Below are 23411 nucleotides of genomic sequence, written 5' to 3'. Positions count from 1 at the left end.
TTTATATGTGAGGAAAGTGAGGCTGAGAGAGATTGCATGAGTGGCTCAGAAGCACATGGATCATAAGTGTCTGAATTATGATAGGGGTGGAGACAGGAAGACTTGGTTCCAAATCCCACCTTGGTCATTACTAGTAACCTGTGACCAGGGTTATTATATGACTTAGGCAAGTCATTTAATCTGTCTGAACCTCCTTTTCTGTGTCTGAAAATGGGGTAATAATACTTGTAGTAATAACGGGCTTGGAGCTTGGAAGGCTCATCTTCCTGAGTTCTAATCTGACCTCAGAGACTTCCTAACTGTGTGACCCTGGGCTAGTCACTCAACCCTGTTTGCCTTGGTTTCCTCACCTGCAGAAGGATATGTCAAACCACACCAGTGTCTTTGCCAAGAAAACCCCAAATGGGATCACCAAAGAGTTGGACTTAATTGAAATGACTGTAAAACACATGTCATAAAGTTAAAAAAAGATTTTAGGTAGACCTTTTTTATTAGGAAAGAGAATGACAGCAGTGACATAAAAGACTGTCCTCTATGCTTATATTCTTACTTTGCCAACAAGGCTGCTCTGTCCCCCTGTGAGAATTGAGCCTGTTCTATTTTGCACCTTTCCCTTCTTGGGTACTGTGAATGGGTTACGAATTCCTGCTTTCTATCAATTGAAACCTACACTAGCTATGTCTCCCTGCTGCCCCCCCCATCCCCCATCTTTAGGAGCTCAGTGATTAACACTCCAATTCCAGTTAAACACAATATCAAATTAACTTTTAAAAAGGGATATTTATCGCAATATGGAGCAAGAATAGATATACATTTTCGCCAACACTTTTGGGGCATAATCTCCACCTTCCCCCAATACAAACCATTTCAATTTCTGGGAAGAGGAAGAGGATCAGGCTTACAATTTAACTCAGTTTCTGCATAGCATTAGTTCTACCAAGTTCCCCACTGGGTTAGTGTCCAGTCCCTTTGCTCTCTAAGACTTCATTGTTGGACTGGCTGCAACACCTGGTCTGGATTCCTAGCTCTTGGATACTCATGGCTTAAGCTCCTGGGTTTGAAATTTCACTCCTGCATCTAAAATGGAAAAGTACCAAGGGAAAGGCTAGATTTTGAGGCCACTTTCTTGGGTGGGGGCCTTCTGTATGGCTGGGAAGGTGACTCTCAGATCATCCATCCTTCCTTTATGGTGCCAACTACTATGAGTAAAGGAGTCCTTCACTGTCAATGTGAATGCAGAAAAAGCCACAACTGTAGGCTGTCAACTTTTTTTAATGATGCTGACGATTCCAGATATAGCCAATGGAAAAAGACCACTGCCAACCATGTGGCATATCAACAAACACAGAATATCTATCCATGCGATAGTTCTTCATTTTCTAGGTAGCAGATCACCAGCATTCTCTATGTGGGGTAGTACCATCTTAGATAATCTGTACCTGTGCCACACCTTTACTATACTTTAAAACTCTGCTAAAGTTTTATATTTTCCTATAGCTACTAGTGTCCTTCTTGTATTTATCCTGAAAATAGGATCACAAAGGACTGAGGGCCATTGTAATGGCAAGCAAAGTAGGATCTTTTGTTGTTTTTGTTTTAGACAATCAAGTGCCTCTGACTGAATCTTGTGTTTGATTAATCAAGGGTCTTTAACTAGAAACAGTGTGTATATCTATCTATACATATATATATATATATATATATATGCAGACATCAGACATGTGCAAGTGGGCTCTAACCAATCAGATGATGACTAGAACTGCATATAAAGAGAACCAGAGCTGAGAGAAACAGAAGTGAAGAGAGTGTGCTTTGAGAAGAAGAGAGCTGAGAGGAAGACCTCTGAGAGCCAGGAGGAAGCCCTGTCTGTTGGTCTGTGTTGATGTCTCAGACAGAGGCCTTGTCTATTGGTCTTTATTGAGATAGTGGTGCTGGTGGAGTGTTAGTATGGTCGCCCTGCTAAGCTTTGTTTTGCCAGAGACAGAAGCTGCTTAGGTCCCCATGAGCTGAGACATGGAGCAGGAGCAGAGAGCTGCCTCCGTGTGAATCCAGGTGAGAGATGGGAATGAGCCCACAGAGGAAGAGCCATGGAACTTGGAAGCCAACCTTGAGTTAAGATGGAAGAGGACTTTACTGGGACACTTGATATTGATTAAGGATGTTGCTGTCGTTATGAGATACGTGTATTTGATTCTATGTTTTGCTCAAGGATGTTGGATGAATGTTATGCTTTACTTTATTGAACAATTTTTAGTTTGTTGCTAAGTACAGAGTTCATTTTACTATGTGATTAAACCCTTCAAATCATTCACAGCAGCAGTCCTCAGTTGTGCTGATTGGCGTTACAGCCATTTATTTATTTTTTTTTGTTCATAGGTTGCTGTTGGCCAAAATAAGAGTGATGTGCTGGTTCTCAAAAAGACCACACCTGGTCTGTTCAATTAACAAGCATTTGTTTTATTTCTCACTCTCTTCCCATTTTTGAAAGCAACAACAACACTTGTAACAATATCTGTAGTTAAGCAAAACAGATTCTTCCATATCCAGTCATACATTTCTTTCTATATCTTGAGTCCATTACTTCTTTGTCAGGAGATAGGTAACACAGATCACCATCAGTCCTCTGCAACCATGACTAATTATTGCGCTGATCAGAGTTCTTAAGTCCCTCTGTTGTTATTTTATAATGTCATTATTGTATAAATTACTTTTCTTGCTCTGCTCACTTCACTCTGCATCAGTTGATGTAAGTCTCTGATTTCTCTGAAACCAACTTGTTTGCTATTTTTTGAAGTACAATAGGATTCTATTACATTCATATACCATAATTTATCCAACCATTCCCCAATTTATGGGCACCTCTCTTAGATTCTAGTTTTTTGCCACTATAAAAAGCTTCTATAAATAATTTTGTACATGTACGTCCTTTTCCTTTTTCTTCAGTCTCTTTGGGGCCTGGTATTGGTATTTCTAGGTCAGTGAAAATCCTTGACAGCATGGTAGAACCTAGCACAGCTTATACCCTGTTAGTATGGCCTTTGCTGAGGGCCATCTTCATGCTGTGATGACATCAGAGTCGGACTTTGTGGAAGCGTCTGTGCAAGTCTTGGCCCCAGTCCTTTCTGTATCAAGCTTTCTCATGTTTTCTCCCCATCCTCACCTCTCACCTTTATCATGTCACCAAGATATGTGGTTCCCCCTGTCAAAAGTCATTTAAATGGTGCAGTGGAAAAAGTATTGGAGCTGGAGTCAGGAAGACCTGAATTTAAATCCAGCCTTGGATATTACTAATTATGTGACTCTGGGCAAGGCTCACCTCTGTCTGCTTCAGTTTCTTCAATGAGAAGATAATAATACCTGTTAGCTCCTATGTCCCAGGGTTATTTTGAAGATCAAATGAGATAATTTTTACAAAACACATAAAACGGTGCCTGATATATAGTAGGCATTTAATGAATCCTTCCTTCCTTCCTCCCTTCCTTCCTTTCTTCCTTCTCTTCCTCCCTTCTTTCTTTCTTCTCTTCTTTCAACAAATGCTTGTGGATTAATTGGCTGGCTACTCTAAAGGGCACTGAACCATTTGTCTGATAACTGCCTGTAGACTTTGTAGGTCAGCTATAGAGAACTCTTTCACCCCCTCATTTTCTTGGCAGTGTTGCACCCTAGTAAAATCATGTAAGGTATCGCTGAACTGTAGAATCCTCTTCCCATAGATTCTAGTCCAGGGAGTACTATCCCTGGAAGCTCTGTCTTGGCCTTTACTCAGAAGATATGGGTCAAGAACAATTTGCAGAGTTTTCCCTTTAACTCCAAATTGTCTTACTTTTTTTTCTACCATAAATTTTCACTGAGGGTAGAAAAGCGCTCCTATGCTCTTCATTTTGAGTTGACCATAAAGGAATTTTATTCTATGGTTTTATGTGGTTACCATTGCATTCCCAGAAATTTGGGAATGGAAATGTTTTATATCAACTGCTAAGTGATTCTCTCAATTTTTGGCCCTTTGAACCCATTTTACAAGTTAACATAATATGAGCTGTCTTATATGTTATTGTAAGACATAGAAAAGACCATGAAGATTTCAAATTTACCACCCATAATGGGAGGCTAATATGGAAATTATTATTCTGCATGGCAGTTAAAGAAATTAACATCATTTTACAAAATGAAAGCTTTATTTTTTAATACTTTTATTTCCTTCCCTCTTCTCTCCTGTTTTAGAGTCTGTGTTCCAGTTGTACTTGATTGTGATTTTAAAGTGAGAGTAGACGTGCTGATGTTACTATTCTCCTTTTGTGTTTGGCTGGATGCATGTATAAATATAAACAGCGGCAGCTTGGTGTAAAGGATAGTGCCCTGGGACACTTGGAGTCAGGATATCATTAGGCTCAAATCCTGTCTTAGACACTAGATGGAAGACTGTTTGTACTTAATCTTTCTAAATCTTTTTTCTCTCATTTGTAAAATGGGGACTTATAGCACTTACCTTGGAAGGTTGTGAGGATTAAATGATGTAATGAATCTAAATAAAAAAAGGATGTAAAATCATTTTTCCAATCTTAAGCCACTGTGAGCTTAGCACTCTGCCTGGCATACAGTAGATGCTTAATAAATGTTTGAAAAACTACATAAATTTGAGCACATGCATGGTGTGAATATGCATGTAAAGCTATAAAAACTTAAAACTTCACTAGGACTTTAGGGACACCTTGCATATATATATATATATATATATATATGCATGTGCAAATGTATATCCATATACGTACACACATGTATGTGGTGTGTGTATTTGTGTAGTGAAAGTTGAATTGCTAATAGGGACCATCTGAAGTCTTGTAAACTTACAAGAACTCCAGGGACGTGGTAATTTATTTTTGTTTTTTGTTTTTTTTTTTTATTTTGATTTTTAATGTTTAACAATCACTGCCATACAATTGAGATTTTATCCCCCCCCCACCTACCCCCCACTACCCCCCTCCCTCCCCACGACTGCATACAATTCTGTATAGATTCTACATATACTTTCCTATTGAGTATATTTTCACTATAGTCATGCTATGTAGTCAGACTAAAATAAATGAAAGAAATCGTATAACAAATCAGAACATGATACACAAACACATACACATACACAAACATGATCTGCTACATTTTGTGAGTGACTTCCATATTTCTTTCTCTGAGTGTGGAAGGCATTTTGCCTTGAGAACCACCTTTGGGATTTTTTTTTTTTTTTATAAGAAGTTTTTGCATTATTACAAAATTCCAAGTCTACCAGAAAAAACTCTCACACACTGTGGTCGTTGCTGTGCACAAAGTTCTCCTGGTTCTGCTCCTTTCACTCAGCATCAGGTCATATAAGTCCTTCCAGGCCTCTCTGAAGTCTTCTTGTTCATCATTTCTTATGGCACAATAGTACTCCATTACATTCATATACCATAATTTATTCATCCATTCTCCAATTGATGGACATCCCCTTGACTTCCAGTTTTTGGCAACTACATAGAGTGCTGCTATAAATATTTTTGTACATGTGGGACCCTTTCCCATTTTTATGATCTCTTGGTGATACAGTCCTAGTAGTGATATTGCTGGGTCAAAGGGTATGCACATTTTTGTAGCCCTTTGGGCATAGTTCCAAATTGCTCTCCAGAATGGTTGGATGCGCTCACAGCTCCACCAACAATGAATTAGTGTTCCAACTCTCCCACATCCTCTCCAGCATTTATCATTTTTTTGTTCTGTCACGTTTGCCAATCTTATAGGTGTGATGTGGTACCTCAGAGTTGTTTTGATTTGCATCTCTCTAATCAATAGTGATTTAGAGCATTTTTTCATATGATTATAAATAGCTTTAATTTCTTCCTCTGAAAATTGCCTGTTCATATCCTTTGACCATTTATCAATTGGGGAATGACTTGTATGATTATACATTTGGGTCAGTTCTCTATATATTCTAGAAATGAGACCTTTATCCCTGAGCTTAGCTGTAAAAATTCTTTCCCAATTTACTACATCCCTCCGGATTTTGGTTGCATTGGGTTTGGTTGTGCAAAAACTTCTCAGTTTAATGTAATCAAAGTTATCCATTTTGCATTTCATAATGCTTTCTATCTCTCCTTTAGTAAAGAATTCTTCCCTTCTCCATAGATCTGATAAATACACTATTCCTTGCTTCTCCAGTTTATTCATGGTATCAATCTTTATACCTAAATCATGTACCCATTTGGACTTTATTCTTGTGTACGGTGTCAGGTATGGGTCTATGCCTAATTTCCGCCACACTGTTATCCAGTTTTCCCAGCAGTTTTTGTCAAACAATGAGTTCTTATCCCAGAAGCTGGGGTCCTTGGGTTTATCAAACAGAAGGTTGCTATATTCCTTGCCTACTGCATCTTGAGTGCCAAGTCTATTCCACTTGTCTACCTCTCTGTTTCTTAGCCAATACCAAGTGGTTTTGATAACTGTTGCTTTATAGTACAGTTTGAGGTCTGGTAGCGCTAGGCCACCTTCCCAAGCATTTCTTTTCATTAGTCCCTTTGATATTCTGGACCTTTTGTTTTTCCAAATGAATTTTGATATTATTTTATCCAGCTCTAGAAAGTAATTGTCTGATAGTTTAATTGGTATGGCACTAAATAAGTATATTAATTTAGGTAGAATTGTCATTTTTATTATATTAGCACGACCTACCCATGAGCAACTGATGTTTTTCCACTTACTTAAATCTGACTTTATTTGTGCAAAAAAGTGTCTTGTAATTGTGTTCATATAATCCCTGGGTTTGTTTTGGCAGGTAGACTCCTAAGTATTTTATACTGTCTACCCTAGCTTTAAATGGGATTTCTCTTTCTATCTCTTGCTGTTGGACTTTGTTGCTAATATATAGGAATGTGGAAGATTTGTGTGGGTTTATTTTGTAACCTGCAACTTTGCCAAAGTTCTTTATTAATTCAAGTAATTTTTTACTTGAATCTCTGGGATTCTCTAGGTAAATCATCATATTATCTGCAAAGAGTGATAACTTAGTTTCTTCTTTGGCTATTCTTATTCCTTCAATATCTTTATCTTGTCTAATTGCTACAGCTAACATTTCTAGTACCATACTGAGTAATAGTGGTGATAATGGACATCCTTGTTTCACCCCTGATCTTATTGGGAAAGCATCTAGCTTATCCCCATTGCATATAATGCTTGCTGAAGGTTTTAGATAGATACTGCTTATTATTTTATGGAAAGTTCCCTTTATTCCTACATTCTCCAGTGTTTTTAGTAGGAATGGGTGTTGTATTTTGTTAAAAGCTTTTTCTGCATCTATTGAGGTAATCATGTGGTTTTTGTTAGCTTTGTTGTTGATGTGATCGATAATGCTAATAGTTTTCCTAATATTGAACTAGCCCTGTAGTCCTGGTATGAATCCTACCTGATCATAATGTATTAATCTCGTAATAAGATGCTGTATTCGTTTTGCTAAGGACGTGGTAATTTAACATCTGGGCTTGGAGATGCCATACTCCCTGGTCATCCCTGGTTGTGTGGTGATCTATTGCTGAAAAAGCAATCTTTAGGTACAAAGTGCAAACTCTAGGTGTTTATGTCATCTTCTTCCTATCCCTCAACAGTAGATGTCATTTCAAAAGTGGGCCAGCTTCTAGTTAGCCCTTTCTTCTTTGACCCTATTGATGGCATCATATAATTCCCAGACTACCAGTTGGGTAGGAAAGGACTAGCCTTCTACACCCTAGCATCATGTTGATCTTATTCATGTGTCATCCCATGCAGGGGCCTCAATGAGTCAAGCTTGCCCCTAGGTTCCTGGTTGTCTTTTCTGCTGTGGTGTTTGTTCTTTGCTAATCTTAGGTGAATGAGTGTCTCTCCTGAGATGAATATGTTCAGGCCTGGAGGTGACCTTGTGAATTTGAGAGCTCCTCAAGTACTGGGTCCATTGAGTGAAGCTGACTGGCATCAAAAGGAATTTATTCATCAGAGAAGATGACCCACATGACACATGAAGTCATCGTGAAGGGTATGAACCAGCAGGAGTTCATCTTGGCCCTGGCCACTTTTCTTAAAAAGTCAGGGAAACTGAAAGTCTCCAAATGGGTGGATGGTCAAACTAGCAAAACAGAAGGAGTTGGTCTCCTATAATGAGAACTGGTTCTATACCTAGGCTGCCTTCAAGGTCCATGTACCTCTGAGGTAACATAGGTGTGGAATCCACGACTAAGATCTATGATAAGTGCCAGCACAATGGGGTCATGCTCGGTTATTTCATCAGAGGCTTTAAAAGCATGACCTCAAGAGTCCTATAAGTCCTGGAAGGCCCCAAGATGGTGGAGAATGAAAAAGATGGGGCTGGAAGCTGACACCTCAGGGACACAGAGAACTGGATAGGATTGCTGGATAGATGACAGCTGTCAGCAAGAAACATTAGGAGAAACTGCACTGGATTCATTAATAAATTGCCTTATTTGCTTAAAAAAAAAGATGATGAGGAGAAGATTGGTCCAAATCTGGCCTGCTTTTGCAAGCAAATATGTACAGAAAATTATTTGGACAGTGCAAAGTTGAAGTGAAATGTAATGCCTAATTATTAATGCCTAAGCAGTCCTACAAACTGCTTTATATGTTCTGATGAAGTTTCAGCAGCAGTCCAAGCAGATTGTAGCAGTAACTATAAGTTAAATGACTGAATCCTGCTCTAAGTTTGTTGTTGTCAAATTGTACTTATTACTATTCTGGGATTAGAATTGTTTATTCAAGAAATACAGGTAATGGGGTATAGAAATTTATCTTGCCCTACAGGACAAAAGGGAAGATGGGGATAAGGGAAGGGAAGGATGTAAGAGGGGAAGGCAGATTGGTGGTAGGGGTAATTAGAATGCTCTGCACTTTGGGGTTGGGCGAGGGGAGAGATGGGGAGAAAATTTGGAGTTCAAAATTTTGTGGAGATGAATGTTGAAAACTTAAAATAAATAAATTTAAAAAAAAAGTTAATTGGAGGATGTGCTTCATGGTGTTTGCCCTGGATTTGGCCACAAGCCCACCTAGTTACAGCTCTGTTGTAAGTCAATGGGAAAAATTAATTGATTTGATTTTTTAAAAAAAATCTATTTGCACAGAAATACACAGGAACTCATCTATTGTATAAAATGTTGTGCTGTTTTTGAATGTATGATGTAAGCTGTATCCCACTGCAAATTTAGCTTGCAAGAGACTGCCAGACCCTCTAATAACCTCTACAAATAAACCATTAGCATTGTTTTTCCAAAAAAAAAAATTGTTTCTTTCTTATATCTTATTCATCAAATACCTCTTTACTCTCTCTTTTTGAAGAAACCTCAGATATTAGACTATATGTAAAAGTTTTAAATTATTTGCGTATATGTTAGTTTGTGCGTTATATGCACACACATTAACAGGACCATTTTCTGTTCAGAATTTCATTTGACTGCTTAGACATTATTATGTTTATTCTTTTTCTAAAAATAAATAGTTTTTGATACTCTCTCTTTACATTGCTATAACTTCCTAGTGACTCCCATGCTTCTCTACCCAACAATGATTCTTGAATCTCTCAAGTTAGTCAGATGCCAGTAACCACTTTGGAGAAGGTGGTAAAACAGAATTTTATGAATTTTGGAGAAACATTTCCTGTGATACTGCTTAACTTTCAATAAAACAGAAATATTGGAAAAGGGATGGACTTTGCCTCAATCTGAACAATGGTACAATTTTGCATTTAAATTTTCTACATGTGCTTAGAGATTTCAAATGACCAAAACAAATATCAGTTTCTAACCATGTTGTATATTAACCTAAGTGAAATATTTTGCTATGGTTTTAAAAATGTGTCAGTATCTTTTAGCTTAAAGATATTTTCAAATTTCAGTACTTTATTCTTTTTGCAAATAACATTAAAACACCCAGTTAACTCCTCAACACACACATACAGAAATCTGTTAAGAGGTCTCTAAACAAGGATTCATGTGCTGTTTAAGTTACCAACAAACAGTTAGATGAGTAATTGCAGGTGTGCAGGTCTGCCTTCTTTTGGGATTGATTGGAACAAAAAGCACACACTTCAAGTGTATTTCGTTTAAAATTGCTCATAGCAAGCACATATGGATGCAATTATCGCATTTTCTGTGGAGTTGTAACATCACCAACGTCTACTAATTTCAGCCACTCTGTTAGATATCAACGTGCAAACTCCTGAAGGATGACTTCTATGTGAGTGACCCTTTGTCCCTTTTGGAAAAATATGATAGTTTTGGAGGGATGCAAAGAGGGAAGGAGAGAGAGAGAGAATTAAGTATCATTTAATAGGAAAAAACTTGAAAAAAGATTGAAGTGGAAGAAAAAGGGAAAGCTGAGTAAAGGAAATGTTTGTTAAGGAATCTTCACTTGTTTACTGGAAATTTGGTTTGCAAATTTAATTACGTGTTGATTACTTATGGTCATTAACTAAAACTAAAGAAGCATTACACAGCTTCAAGAGCATGTATGAAAAATGACAGTAACAGTTTTCTGGAATAGATTTAAAAATCTGAAAGTGCTGGACCAGTGAGTGAAGATATAGCAACCTTATTATGAGAGACCCAGAATTGGTTAACATATGAAGTTCCATTGTAGTTGAGTCTTGTTGTTTTTTTAAAATGTTGTCTTCAAAAATGAAAATTGAAAGGTGATAAACGTTTGAACTTTAAGCCTTCTACTGAGTTCTTGCTCTGTCTCTCGTCCAAAAAGGTTTCTGTCATCAGAGGGGGTAGGGCTAGATGAGGAGGGGAGTATTGCAAGGCGAATAAGATCAGATGAGGCTGTCCCTGGAACTCTTCAAATCTCTAGGAAACCTTGCTCCTTTTCCTTTTGATGCCCTTCTTCAAAGGCTGTGAAAGCTGAGGAAACTCTCCAAAAAAAGGATAGTGGAAGGAAAGTCATGTTATAGCTAATCATTGAGAACTATCAGAACAGTGTTCAGTGCCATGTGATTTAACATTCAAGTGAAAGAAAGGCTAAAATGTCGTCGTAGAAGTTTTGACAAATTATGTCTGCCTACAAAAGTTTATTTCATTTGATTTCTGTATATTTTTAGAAAAGGACATAGGATATATTTGATATCCTGGGTTTCTAAAGTTCGCCAGGTGCAACAACAAAATTTGATAAGTGCTTACTGAGTGCCCAACGCTTCTGCCCTTAAGGGGTTTACCTTCTTTTGGAGGATTCAACAGTATACAAGAAAATAAATACTAAGAATATGTAATGTAATTCTGAGAGGTTGAGACAAAATTTGCTATGCATCCATCAGTTAAAGGCAAAACAAAAATAAAAGTTAAGTCAAATAAAATCAGCAAGCATTTATTAAATGCTGACTATGGAATCAGGAAGACTCATCTTTCTGAGTTCAAATCCAGCCTCAGAGACTAGCTGTGTGATCCTGGGCAAGTCACTTAACTGTGTTTTCCTCAGTTTCCTCATCTGTAAAATGAGCTGCAGAAGGAAATGGCAAAGCACTCCAGTAGCTTTGCCAAGAAGACCCCACATGGGGATCGCAAAGAGAGAACAACAACATTAACAACATGTTGGGCACTGCACTTACCACTGGGGATACAAAAAAACCCCAAATATAAAATGTACAAGTATACATGTGTGTGTGTATATGCGTATATTATATATGTATAAATACATGCATATAAATAAAATAACTGAGGTAATGTCAGAAAAAGGCATTAGTATAAAAGCTCCCTATAAATAGTATATGCAATGCAATTTCAAGAGGGAGAATGTTGATAATGGGGAAATCAGGAAAGGCCTTATGTAAGAGGTGGTAGCTGAACCATATTTTGAAGGAAGCTAGGGATTCTAGAAGGGGTAGGGGAAGAAGTAAGAATTTTTTGGAGGGGGTGGGGTATGATTTTTAATTGGCAAGGAAAATTCCCAGGGAAAAACTCCTCCTTATGTCATTTGGTACTTGTCTTACAACTTTATATAGAATCTTTACCTGAGTCACTGCTAGTGCTGCACCAAAGATCACATGGTCAATGTATTATAGTCTAAACTAGAACTCAGGGCTCTATCCGTTGTTTCACAGTACATGAATATTAATTTAGATAGCTGCAAACACAGTAGCTCATCTTGATTTAGCACAAAACCAGTTGAGTCATTTAAAAGCTATGACAAACATATCCTTCTTTGTAATAGGTACTTAACTTCTATCAGATCTTTAGAAAAATGCATGCTCTCAAGGATTAGATGTTAGATTTTGCCCCTTTCCCAGTGCTGTACTATTTCCTGTGAGTAGTAAATGTTTTCATCTAGAAAGCTGTCCACTACATAGTTCTGACCACTTACATGCATTTTGTGTGGCCTGAGCTTCTGTAGGATTTGAGTTGAAAGGGCCAAACCTTCAGACCTACTTTCATTGGTTTCCTTGGCTAAATCCCTCATGTCTTACAGAGTTGAGGAAGGGTAGCTCCCAATCCATCTCCTTGTTTGCACATCTCCTGGGGGTTGTTAGGATTACGATTGTAAAGGGAAGATGACTGACAAAGAGCAGACCTACACTCCAGGGGTTTGTTTTTTGGCAGTGAAGACCCTTGACTGGAAGACTATACATGGATACGTTTAAGAACTTAGGGGGCACTTTGGCTCTTAGCATACATTTTCTTTTACATTAAAATATTGTTTTTATACTTCATGCTTTGACCCAGCAAACCTGCAAGGGGGAAAAGGATTGTTGTGAAAAACAAATGAGATAACAGGTACAGCACTTTACAAATCTTAAGTTGACATATAAATGCTAGCTTTTATCATCATCATTGTTGTCAGGAGAAAGAGGTCTTGATATATAGTTTAAAAAAAGAGACAGAAGTGGTCCCACCAATCAGAAAAGTAGAAAGGCACAGAGAGGCCCCCTACTGTGTTAGAGTGTTCCTGAAGGAGTGGAGGGAGCAACATCAAAGCTTTCAGTCTAGATTTATGGGTTGTCCGGCATGTATGTTCCTTATTCACATGTCTTTATGCTTTGGTCTTATAAGTCTCTGCCCATTCTTCCCATGGATGCATTGGTGAGAGAATGTTTCCCAAGTTTACAGATGAAAAGTTATTGTAAAATTAATTAAATTGTAAAATTAATTTTGCTTTGCCTACTGGTTAGCAAATGTTTCTGATGAAGAGTTATTAAAAAACAACAAAAAAAGAGTTACTGGTGTTACCTTAGCTGATTTGTTACATGGAAGGAACACTGGTGGGGACTCTGGAGTCTAGTTTTATGTTACTACATAAAAGGAGCTGCTTCACCTGAAAGATTTGCCATAATGACTGCAAATTAGGTGAGCAAGCCACTCAAGAGAAAGAAGGGGGTGGTGAGGTATCACTTTCACACCATGTATATACTGAACTTCTCTGTATTAGTGCAGAAGCATATTGGGGCCCTCTCATTGTTCTCTTTTGGGTACACGTTACCAAAAAAAAAAAAAAATAGGATTATACCATATTTGGAAATCTTTGGTCTAAACTGTGTGAAAAATTCTTATTAGTTTTTTTTAAATCAATTCCAAAACAATATCCTGTGGGGCTAAACCACTTTCCAAAGCCTAAGAAGAATTCTTCTCTGTAGTAATTAGGGTGTAGCTCAAGCTGAGGGAAGGAATAAGTCCTTGATTAATTCAATCAAGAGAAGTGTCTCTTGAGCTCCCCTTTGATCAGGTGGAAAAGAAAATCCTTACAGGGAATGGTTTAAAAAGAGATTTAATGATTTTAAGAAAATGATTCTTCAGGATGTGACAAAAATTAAAGGATTATTGTTCTGTTTGATGAATCAAAACCATTCCCTAGATTTTGCCCTTTTTATGTTGATGAAATTTATCTTTGGTTTTGAATCCTAGAAATTATAACTTGAAAATAGCTTGGGTAGAGAGATTTTCAAAGATAGGATAGATTTTTGTCCCTTTGGATTTTCTCTCTATGTAAGCAGAGATGCTTAGAATAATTTAATTAACAAATTTGTCTCTGGCAGATTTTTGCGTCACATGCAGAGTACAGCATTTTTCATGCATATTTGTATTGATTGTTTCTTAAATCCTGGTAATATTCTGTTATGTATCATAATTTGTTGAGTTGTTCCCCAGTTGATGGGCATCATAGCTGTCTCCAGGCCTTTGTTATGACAAAAAGTGCAGCTATTAAATTTTTTTGGTATGTGTGGGAGTTACTGTTTTGTTAAATATGTAGCCATCTTTTAACAAATGGTAAATGACAAGTCTGTAACATTATGAAAATCTGCCCTAATTCTCAGTCCCAAGTACTGTTGTGCTTGTTTGGCTATTTTCAGTGAGGAGACTGTTTGAATTTTGTTTAAATGTTTATGTTTATCAACTTTGTTAGAACAAAATTTAGTAATTAAAATAATACCTCTAAAATTAAAAAAGAGTACAGCTCATGCATTTCCAATTGAAACTCTCTTTCATTGGTGTGTGGGACGACCCCTTTAATAAACTTAGAGTCTTGACCAAAGGAGTAAAAATAAAAGATATTTTTTCAGCTTTGTCGAGAAAGAGCATCTTGGTGATGGCTGAGGAGGGTGAGGGTATGTCCTGCACAACAGTTTTTTATAGACCTTGACCACAATACCCCCCACCCTGACCCCCTTCCTCTTAGTGCATTTCCTGAGCCTTGAGGGTACAATCTATCCACGGAAAATCTATGCCAGCAATGAGGACAAGAGCCATTTTTGGCAAAAGTGGGGTAAGGGAGTCAAGGACTGTCATGTAGCATAGGGTAATGTAGGGAAAGGAGATAACGGAGTGAGTAAAGGCAGTCTGGGAGTAAGCAAAAGCAGTCTCTGTCAAGGACTGTCTTGTAACATAAAAAGAATTTTAAGAGAAACAGAATCTCTATTGTTTGGTTTCTCAGAACTGGGTGAGACAAATGGGGATGACACAAGGGTCCGCTGAAGGGTCTTCACTAAATATACCTGTTCCACTCATTGGTATAGTGCAGAAAATATTCTTTTTCATGACAGGACCTTGTGGTTGTATGGTTTGTCCTTTGTTTTTGAAGAGGGCTATGACATCAGAAAGATGGTGCCATTTGCAATTGAATTGAGTTTGAGTGAAGTAGGGCTGTGCAAAGTCACCATCCTTACTTTCTCCTCCAGAGCTATCTGGGTCCAGTGGCCAGATATAGATCAGGAAGACCGGAGGTAGCCCAGGGCGCAGTTGGAGACCTTGGTCCTCTTAAGCTAAGGTCTTTCCTGAGTTCTCACTTTGAGTGAGGCAAGGTCCATTGAGTGAATAGGCTTGTTTAAAAAGTGAGTCAAGGGATAACCCCTTTAATCAATGAAACAGACAAGAATACAAACTGGGAGGGGAAGTCCATCTGGGTTGCTGTTCAAAAGAGAAACAATTACTATTTACATTCACTCTGATCCAGGAGGACCCAAAAAATAACCATTAAATGTTCTTGGGCAGGGACTATTGTTGTCTAGTCAGTGAGAGGCAGAGTGAATTGGGTTTAAGGCATGGTCTTTAAGAAAGAAATCTAGCCAGTAAACCCAAAGATAACTAGGTAGGTTTTGATCATCAAAATTTGCCTTCCTTTGGGCAGAACACCTTCAGATAAGGGCATGATACCCGATGTGAACCTATTCACTGAATGGGCATTGCCTCACTCAAAGTCAGAACCTGAAAAGACCTTAGCTTAAAAGGGTCAAGGTCTCCCATTGCATCTTGGACCATCTCCAGTCCACCTGATCTATATCTGGTCACTGTACCCAGATGGGTCTGGAGGAGAAAGTGAGGCTGGTGATTTTGCACAGCTCTCCCTCACTCAAATCCAGTGCAGTTGCAAGTCGTGGCGTCATCTTCTTAATATCATGGTCCTCTTTGAGAATGAAGGATAAATTGCCTGTGAGTAGTCCAAGCTACCCCAAAGGCGACCCAGCTGGCCAGTTCCAGTTGGGCAACTCAGCTCATCTTCCCCTCTCCATGTGAGGTGTTATGACAGGACCATATTCTATTCATATTCTATTTGGACTTTGAAAGAATATCTTAATAGAATAGTTACAATCAGAAAGGAGCATAAATGAATTTCTTCTTCCTCATCTATATGCCCCAACTATTTATTAAGCTATCAGTTCCTGATTTCTGGCAGGTTGTAGGCATTTGGAAGGTAAGAGTGAATATAGGGATGTCAAAGAAACCACTTTGAGATGACCATTATTTTCAGCTGTTCACCCTAGCGCCAAGTGATTTGGAGCAAATTGTTTTCCCATATATGGTTCAGTGTCCAAATCTGTAAAATGAAGAAATTTTATCCATGGCTCCCTGCTTTAAAAGGACATTATGAGAGTAAGCTAATGAAAGTGCAAGAACATATTTTAAGATATGGAGATTTAGGCAAGAATTATCCAAAGTTTTATGATGTTCAAATAATTATGTGCAAGCTCATGAACATGGGTATTCTTTTCAATGAGGAGGATTGTGTGCAATCTTGCCTGCCTAACATATTTCACCTACAAGACCAGAGATTTAGGGCAGGAAGGGACAATCTAGTCCAGCCCCTTGTTTTATAGATGAGGAAAATAAGGTGACTTAGTGGATAGAGCACTGGGCTTGCAATCAGGAAGATGGATCTTCCTGAGGTCAAATCTGCCTCAGATGCTTACTAGCTGTGTGACCCTGAGGCAAGTCCCTTAGCCATGTTTGACTTGATTTCCTCATTTGTAAAATGAGCTGGAGAAGGATATGGCAAATCACTCTAGTATCTTTGTCAAGAAAACCCCAGAAGGCATCACCAAGAGTTGAACAAAATGACCCATAGAAAATGAGTGACTTGTCCAATGTATGTGGCAGAACTAGGATTTAAACGTAGGTCTTTTGACTTCAAGTTCAGCTTTCTTTCAATTCTGTCATTTTTCTCAAGTTTCCATAAATTCCATAAATTCACCAACAGGAATCCAATCAGTATGCAAGAGTCTTTTCTTATTTTCTCTTGATGTCATGATGATACCAGTGGACTTCATGGGTTGTCCACCGATTATCCTTTTCTCTCCCCAAGTGATGAAACATTCCTATTTTTTAATATGTTTCTTTACTGACATTCTTTTTTCAAAAATGGATTTTTACTTTTATTTTTTGTTTTTGTATTCTTTAGAATTTTCCCTGTGTCTCTCTTCCCCTGCCAGAGAGTATCTCCTTATAACAATTACTTTAATTTAAGGGCAGTTAGGTGGTGCAGTGGATAGAGCACCAGTGCAGGCGTCAGGAGGACCTGAGTTCAAATCTCACCTCAGACACTTGACACTCACTAGCTGTGTGACCTTGGGTAAGTCACTTAATCCCAATTGCCTTGTCCTGGCTCGTCTCCAGTCATCCTGATGAATATCTGGTCACTGGATTCAGATGGCTCTGGAGGAGAAGTGAGGCTGGTGAACCTGCACAGCCTTCCCTCACTCAAAACAAAGTCAAGTGCAAGTCATGTCATTATTTCTCTGATGGCATGATCTTCTTTGGCAACAAAGGAGAAACACACACACATACTTTAATTGAAAAAAGGAAGAAGATTAAAAAAAATTAGTAAATCCTATCAGTACATCAAAGAAATCTGACATCATATGTAATGTTCTATATTCAGGGACCTCCCCTATCTCTTGCAAAAGAACAGGGAGAGGTATCTTCTCATATTTTTTGTTGAGAGATACCTTGTTTTTTTATTTATTGTTTTGCAAAAATCATTTAAAAATTTAATTATTTTGGTTAATTTTTTTCAAAGATCTCTCTCCCCTCCCCTCCCATCTCTCTTGAGAAGGAAGGAAAGCCAAAACCCTATTATGCTACTTATTGTACACATTTATTATTATACACGTTTATAGTCAAGCAAAATAAATTCCTGTATTAGCCATGTCCAAAAGGTTTTTTATCATGAATCTTCTGGAATATGTGTTCCATTCCTCTCTGATCAGTTTGTATTTATTGTTTTCCTGCCTTTGCATACTTCACTTTGCATCAGTTCATGTATTCTTCCCCCTATGTTTCTCTGCATTTATCATGTTTGTTTTTTCTTATAGCACAGTAGTATTCCATTATGTTTATGTACCTTAATTTATTTGCCCATTCCAAGTTGATGGGCAACTACTTTGTTCCCAGTTTTTTGCTACCTCAAAAGTACTGCTATAAGTATTTTGGTGTACAATATTTCTGTTCATACATTTCTTTGCTGACATGCTTTTTTCTTATTTCCTTATCTAATTCTTGATTCATAATGTGTTGCAACTGGTTCATACTCACAGTATACCTCTATTCCTTTCTGGGTTACACTCCTTTTCAACTCTTGAGAGTCCACAGTCCTCCATGTCTTGTAGCCATATGGGTAGAATATACCCAGACAAAACAAAAATGGACTTTTTTTCATGTAGTAGTTTGGAGTCATTTAAAGAACTTGGGAATTTCCTAAAGGCAAATGCAAGCCACCTTTTGCTTCCTGCTCAATTTGGGGCCCAATTCATTGTCTATTTACAATCTTTTCTAGATCTTGTCCATCTAATTGCATGTCATTGTTCACAGTAGGAGTTCTTAAACTTTTTTGTGCCATTGACCCTTTTGGGCAGTCTAGTGAAGCCTGTGGTTCCCTTTTCAGAATAAAATAAAATATGTAGTGCTACAAAAGAAATCAATTCTAGTAAAATACAGTTAATTATATGCGTAGGTGTGTGTGTATACACACATGCACACTATTGGAAATAAATTCAGGTACCCTAAGTTAAGAACCACTGGTTCAGATAAGAAGCATACTTTATCCATTTGGCTTTGCTAGGTTTCACTCTAGGGAGTGAATGAGTATCTTTTCTAGGAGGCTCTGCAGTGTGGGGGCTTCCTACAACTAGTACATTGTCATCAGCAACCAGGAACATTTGGAGGAGCTCACCACTTAAAATGAAGGCCTCTTCATCTTGGTTTACATGCTGGCCATCTTCCACAAAAACGACAAACCCTTTTGGCAAGCAAACACCTTCCTGTTTTATGTCTTGTCTGATATCAGGGACCAGAGGGTTGTCAAACAAGGTTATCTCTGCTTTATCTTTCAAGGAATTTTGTATCTTTTTGAGAAATGACTTGAGAGATATTTTGTTCACAAAGATCCTTGAAGGTACTATTTTGCTGTATGGAATCAAAAGTTTTTAAAAATCACTAGTAAGTAATAAGTAAAGAGGGAGCTCATATTCACTACATCTTGTAATTAGGTAGTGAAAATGTAGCCTGTTGTGGAACACTGCCTGTGAAAGGCTGCCTTGTTAAAGATGTCATTTAAGGCATGTGTGCATTATTTTCACAAAGATGAAATAAGCAGGCATAGAGTTTGGCAAATATTGATGCTCTCTTCAGTGCTGTTTTTAAAAAATTAATAAGGTCTGAGAGTTTTCCCCCATACACCTCTGTTGCCTCCCTTTCCTATGCCTCAAACCAGTACAATAACCAAGCACGCTTCTAGAGTTTCAATGAGGAGCTCTGCTATTGAATTCCTGACAGAAAGATGGCGGGTTCAAGATGCTTTGAACCATACGTATTTCAAAACAAACAGTCATGGAAGGAGACATGCATTTTTGTGCACAGACAATATGGGAATTTGTTTAGCTTTAAGATGGGGGAGTTGGAGAGCAAATAAAGGCTGACTAATTGAAAAAGTAAAATGATAAAAAAAAAAATGAAAACATAAAGAGTTTCAGTTCTAACAACAAATAAAGAAATAAATGACTTCACATTTGTGCTGCTACCAGAGTGGATGTCCTCTGCATAGTCTTGGTTCAGTCCATCTGTTGTACCCTTTTGGTCTCTTTAGTGCAATTTCTACTTCCTCTTATAAGCTCTGAGCCACAGTTGTAAAGAACTGTGATAGTAAAGTCTCAGTGCAGTGGTCATGTTGTCCTTGATGCTGAAAATTGGTTGTTATAAATTTTTTTTCGTAGATCTTTTCCATCTTTTGTCTACTTGTTGTTTTTCCAGTTTTATTTTTAAGTACCCTCAGGCTGATTTAGCTGAGTTGGGTGTCTTGCTAGCTTTTCTTTGAACTAGTTTTATCCTCTACTGCTTTCTTCTGTTTTACGATATGATAGTGTTCATAATCTTTTATCATCTTTTACTGTAATATTTTACAAATGAGTTTACATTCTAAGTCTATGTTTCCTTTAACTTTCATATATTTTTGCTTGTCAAGTAAGTAATTTGCTTACTTACATCCTTTCTTAGGTTCTTTTAAGTTTCCTTATGGATGGATTGTAGTAGTTAAACTTCTGTAGGAAACTAGTGTAATAAGTGTTAATGTCATTTCTTTCATCCATATCCCATTGGCATCGATATTGGCATCAACTGCTTGTTCAAATAGGTCAGTTTGGAGTTTTGGTTCCATGCCATGTCTTTTAAAAAGTCTTACTTCTAGCTTTGTGTTAATTTTGTTTTTTGTTCTAGCAAGTTAGTGGTGTGACTCTAGAGAGACAGTGTTTTCAGGAATGACTCCTAGCATCAGTAAGTAGCCATTTCTAGTTCATTAAACTCTAATCAATATGATGTTATTAAACTTGTATGATCATCTAAGTCTTTTCTTGAAGAAAATATTAATAAAGAATAGGCCTGAGGCTTCTGTTTAGATTGCATATCTTTGGCCCTTCTCATTCTTTGTTCCTGACTCATGTTTTCCAACATAATTTTCAGCATGCCTGTTTATTTATACCTTTGTACTGAAGTCACCAAGGAATAAAGCAAATGCTGATTTACTAATTAGGATGATCCTATCAAGTTTTTTATAAAATTTCTCTGTCCCTTCATTAGCACTAGATGATTTTAATGATGTTTTTCTTAGAAAGCACTTCTGAGTAATATATGATGATCAAGTGGTCCATGAAATGATGTTCCTTGTTGCTTTGAACTCATAGTAAAACAACTCTGAGAACTCCTATTCTTGTTACTCAAAGGAGACCCTTTGGATCATTCCTCCATTTCTCTGGTTTCACTTACAGTGGAATAATCAAGATTAACATGCTTTGTTCTTCCAGTAGTATATCAATTCATTGGTAGTTGGACGTACATTTAGGGAACTGGTAGCCACGTTACAACTTGCAGAGGATCTAAAAACTGTATTTCCTAGCATGTCTATCCTTTCACCCCACTACTTTTTCTCTGTCATGGCAGAAGCAGAGTGGGGTCGAAAACTTAGAAACATTTTATATTTTAATTTATTTCATGTGTTTGAGTTAATCTCAAGGGTCCAATTTTGAAACCATGATATTTATCTTTCATCTCTCTTGTTTGTATCTATTAATCAGCATGCATTAATGTTGTTAATGTAATTCCCATCAGAATAGATAATAACCACCTATACTTAGTAGATAAATGATCTTTGAGATTTGCTGTTGATAAAAAGTAATCACTCTGTAACTAACCTGGAGGTGAACCTCTCTGAGTTCAGCTGGGCTGGTCCGTAGATAATAAACATGCTGTCTGTTAGGCAGCTGGGTGGCCCAGTAGATAGAGTATTGGACTTGGAGTCAGGAAGACCTGAGTTCAAACCCTGCCTCAGATACTCACTAACTCTGTGAAATCACTTAACATCTTTGTGACTCAGTTTACCGAACTCTAAATAAGAGTAACCCTACAACACCTATATCATGGATTTGTTGTGAGAATCAAATGAGTTAACATATGCAAAGTACTTTGCAAACCTTGAAACCATAATTATCAGATTCTTTTTCAATTTGGTAGACCTTGCTAGAGTTTATCCTCCATTAGTAGAGGAACATTTCCCCACCCATCATAATGAAGCATTATTGTGGGACTTGAGTGGTAGAAGATAATTAATTTTGTTGTTGAGTCATTTCAGTGTTGTCCAGCTCTTGGTGACTCCATGTGAATTTTTGTTGGCAAAGATCCACTGGAGTGGTTCGCCATTTCCTTCTTCAGCTGATTTTGCAGATGAAGAAACTGAGGCAAACAGGATTAAGAGACTTACCCAGGGTGACACAGCTATTAAGAGTCTGAGGCCAGATTTGAACTGAGGAAAATGAGTCTTCCTGACTTCAGACCTGGCACTCTATCTACTGTGCCATCTAGCTGCCTCGATGAATAATAGACTTATTTAAATATTTGCATGCTTAGCAGCCTGCATTCTGAAGGCCTCGTTGTAAAGCCAGAGTGGCTGTCTTTCCTCTACCCCAATATCATTGACTAGCTAATTCTGTGAGTCAGCATCAGATCAGTGAGTGATGGCTTATCATGCCACCATTGGCTGTCTTGATGACAGATGGATAGTTCAGTCAGTTGGTGCCTGGGACTATAGGAGCACAGAAGGATGCTCGATGTTGATGAAGTACCAGAAGGTTCCATTCTGAAGACCAAAGAAAGAGGGATGCTACTGAATTCTCAGATTCTGCTTAGTGTTTTCCTTGCCGCTTCTTAAGTCACTGTGAGTAGCAGATGCACATGGAGTGTATATGTCCCCAAAGGAGGTTATGGCCCCAAATATTTTCCTTGTAGGAATATATATTTATGGGATTGTAGATCTAGAGCTGAAAAGTATCAGAGAAGTAACTGGGTTTCTTATTTTCTTATTTTACAGAAGAGGAAATTAGAGGCATGGTGATTTCTGATTCAGCTAGACTACCTTCCAAAGGACCTGTATGGACTTGGGTAAGTCACTTCTCTCAGCTTCAGTTTTCTCATCTGTAAAAAGGGGGCAGATATTGGATTAGTTGGCTTCAGAGATCCCTTCTCCTTCTCCTAACCCATTGATGGACCAGTTCAGCTCTATACTGTTCTCTATTCCTGAATTCCCTACTTCCCTCTTCTACTGATGATTACACCTTGTTGAATTCCAACCCTACATGATCCCCACCATTCACTTCCTTCAGCATTTCTGAGTTGATGAAAATAATTGGGTTTACAACAAATATATTTTGTTTAATCTCAGGTGCGCCTTCACTGCATCAAAGCAATTCTTTATTCTTTTCTAATTGGTTCATTAATCCATTTACCACAGTTACTGTCCCAAATCTTTTTGTCCTTCTAACTGCTCTACTGTGCCCTTCACTCATCCTACAGCTAAAGAACTTCTCTTACACTAACTGAAAAAATTGAAGCCATTTGTTGAAAAATCTCTCTTTTTACTATCTCACATCACTCAGATGTGTTCTCCCACTATCTCCTTTACTCTGTGGCTCTTCTGGCTAAATAAACCCCTCCATGGGTGCCATTTATTCGATCCCCTCCTGTCGTCTCCAGCAGATTGTCCCCTCTATTATCTTCTTCCCTGTCCTTTACCTTTGTCTTTCTGTCTCTCTGGTTCTCTCTGTCTCTGTCCCCTACAATATTTCTTTAGCTGTTGGCTCCTCTCTGCTTATTGAAACAAACAACTGTTGCTCC

General features: G+C 37.9%; 1 protein-coding gene and 1 pseudogene across 1 annotated transcript in view; both read left to right on the top strand.

Annotated features, from left to right (window-relative positions):
• The window catches only part of LOC140512175 (uncharacterized), a 113834-nt gene that overhangs the window by 5460 nt on the left and 84963 nt on the right, over positions 1 to 23411 (top strand). Inside the window, exon 2 of the mRNA XM_072621443.1 lies at positions 22609 to 22679. The gene's annotated coding sequence lies outside the window, so the exon portion shown is untranslated. The remainder of the gene's footprint in view (positions 1 to 22608; positions 22680 to 23411) is intronic.
• On the top strand, positions 6994 to 11868 carry LOC140512463 (small ribosomal subunit protein eS19 pseudogene; annotated as a pseudogene).

This window comes from Notamacropus eugenii, chromosome 6 (genome assembly GCF_028372415.1).
Source record: "Notamacropus eugenii isolate mMacEug1 chromosome 6, mMacEug1.pri_v2, whole genome shotgun sequence".
Lineage (NCBI taxonomy): Eukaryota > Metazoa > Chordata > Mammalia > Diprotodontia > Macropodidae > Notamacropus > Notamacropus eugenii.
This window is presented reverse-complemented; position numbering and strand designations above follow the sequence as displayed.